Raw genomic sequence first — 2,524 nt, forward strand, 5'->3', positions numbered from 1 at the left:
GCTCGGCCGCACGCCGTAAAGGAAAGATATACACGCTCATTCGCTATTATAAAACGCTCTAACTTTGCCTAAACAAATCAACGTATTTTAGTTTGCTTGCTCACTCCTTTCAATCAGTAAGTACCCTACATTAAAATATTCAAAACATTTTATGATAATGCTGCAAGCAAAAGTTGAGAGCTGAGACGAAGATGTCCAGGTTTCAGACCTGCTCAGACGAATTGAGGTTAGAGTTTTAGTCTGATGGAATCGATTCGAGCTTGACGATGCTGAGTTAGGGCGTGTACAATAGTTCTATCTTATAAATGCCCCGTTGGATAAATGTTGAGATAGAGAAACAAAAAATATAGAAAAGCTTGTCTTCTCTTAATTAACTCATGACCTCCTAGCAACAATCTCTCTTACCACATGTTTATATATACCTAGTTATCTCGGAGGTATCCATAGAGTTAGGGTGCTTGTGTGCGTTCATTAGGTAAATGTGTGTGAGCATATACGACTGTCTTCAAAAAAATAAATTGCATTGTATTTTCAAAAACAGTGACCAAGGATGAGACTAAAAGAGCATCCACTATACGAGCGCGGCGATAGCGAGCTCGGGCACGCGCGCTCCCGCTAGGTGGACAAATAGAGTGATACCGTGTGGGTGGGCCTCTGGAGCGGACCGTACACACTAATGTAGGGTACTATCGATACATACGGTCAGCTCGCGTACGGCGTGCGGTAACGGACGGAGGTTGAAACCGTACCATCGGTACATTTGATGGATCGCGGTACATCACTAACCCAACCACCACCCACCCCTGCCACGTGGGCAACATGCGAGGCGTTCAGCACGCAGGTGTTTTAAAAATCAAGAAATAGCAACTACGTCATTGACTGTTCATGATTAGCTCGAAACCGAAATTTCATTAGCACTAGGCATCCACTGAACCAAACATACATCCAAAAGCTCCACGAGTCTCAGAGTCCTTCTCCCACGTGCGATGCTAACACTAATTAACCCCTGACATAGATCATCTACTACATACGCAAACGCTTCTTAGATTCATCCAATTAATCAAACGCACGCATCACGGTGGAAGACACTACCAGTACAAGGATGGCGAGGCAGATGGCCATATTCCCAACAGACACCACCAGATTGATAGATGCAGCATCAAAAGTGAAGGATGCCTGACGCCGACCAACATCCCCCGCGCGGAGCTGAGATCCAACAACGCCACTAGCCGCGGACGGCATCTACGATCCATCCGGTGCCCCGTTCTGCTGCCCCACCGTGCCGTCCGCCGGCTGCATCTGACCACCTTGATTTGCTGCAGCTACCTCGTTCTCTCCTGGATTGATTTGCGCCAACGGAGGTGCCACCGGTCCAAGCTCAGCCACCTCTACTCGGCTGCCATAGATGGACAAATCTAATAAGACATGAACACCGGAAAGGATCCAGAACTCATAGAAGCAAGATCCACTTACATTGTGATTGCGGCACTTGTAGAACCTCTCACCCTGGAACTGACCGCGCCTAGCAACGAACGTCACCACCCGCCTTCCACAATCCGGGCAAGGAACTAAAGGCAGTGCGACCAGATCTGCAGCTTGGTTGGTGTTCGCCATGAGCTCTGTCTATGGTTCTTCCTCTCGATTTTGGGGGAACAAATGAGCAGATGGGGACGGGGCTGGTGGGTCGGTCGCGTAATAAATGGCCTCGCTGGCCCGCACTACAGCCCGTTAGAGCCCAACTACCGTCTACGTCACGTACACCTCCCCGTATCCCGTACGTGTACAAGCGAAAACAATATAACAAAACGTACGACCCGCATCCCCATAACCGGTTCGATGGCTGGCGATTCCAGGAGCGCACGCGCTCGTCCACTCCTTGCAATTTTCGTCCACTATACATATTATTATTTTTACATTATGCGGTGTGCTTAAAACATAAATGCTTTAATACGTCACTTATATAATTTGTGTAGAATACAACTCTTTGTCTACGTGTCTTTTCCTTCCATGGCCGATTGGGGTGAAGCTAGCCAATGTAACACTGAGAGACAGATATACAGGTAGGTAGGCAGGTGTAGGTGGCGGCATAGACTCACCGTCCGTGTGAACACGAGCGAAACAATGCACATCACATTCACAGGGAAGAGAGGCCAAATATCAAGCATAATTAATTAAGTGCACATAAAAGAGAAGGATAGGAGCGGACACTATATAACTATGAAATCTGATTTTTTTTTTTAAAAAAAATCCGATCTGGTATAAGAGTTATCTGGTATAAGAGTTCATTGGAAGTACAAACATCTCAAATATAACAAGGAAAACGCTATCCTTCAGCCGATGGATGCACGCGGAGCATCCACTGCCTGCGTAGCCGTCGGAGTGCTCACGCTGGCCACAAGTCATGTGCAGCCATTTTTTTTGCAACAACCGTATTGTTTGAGAAGGTTCCTGCAACAGAGATCTTGTTTCAGAAATAAATAAAAAACGATTCAGTGATGAAGTTTTTTTTTCAGCAACAGGGTCT

The 2,524-nt window shown here is 46.6% G+C and overlaps 1 long non-coding RNA gene across 1 annotated transcript; it reads right to left on the minus strand.

The window, feature by feature from the left end:
- Window positions 1-929: 929 nt before the first annotated feature.
- LOC123159446 (uncharacterized) lies at window positions 930-1,676 on the minus strand. Its single transcript, XR_006479698.1, has 2 exons — window positions 1,474-1,676; window positions 930-1,396 (listed from the first exon to the last, which is right to left on the minus strand). It is a non-coding gene; the product is annotated as an uncharacterized lncRNA (long non-coding RNA).
- Between the last annotated feature and the right edge of the window lie 848 nt (window positions 1,677-2,524).

Source organism: Triticum aestivum, chromosome 7B, assembly GCF_018294505.1.
Source record: "Triticum aestivum cultivar Chinese Spring chromosome 7B, IWGSC CS RefSeq v2.1, whole genome shotgun sequence".
Classification (NCBI taxonomy): Eukaryota; Viridiplantae; Streptophyta; class Magnoliopsida; order Poales; family Poaceae; genus Triticum; species Triticum aestivum.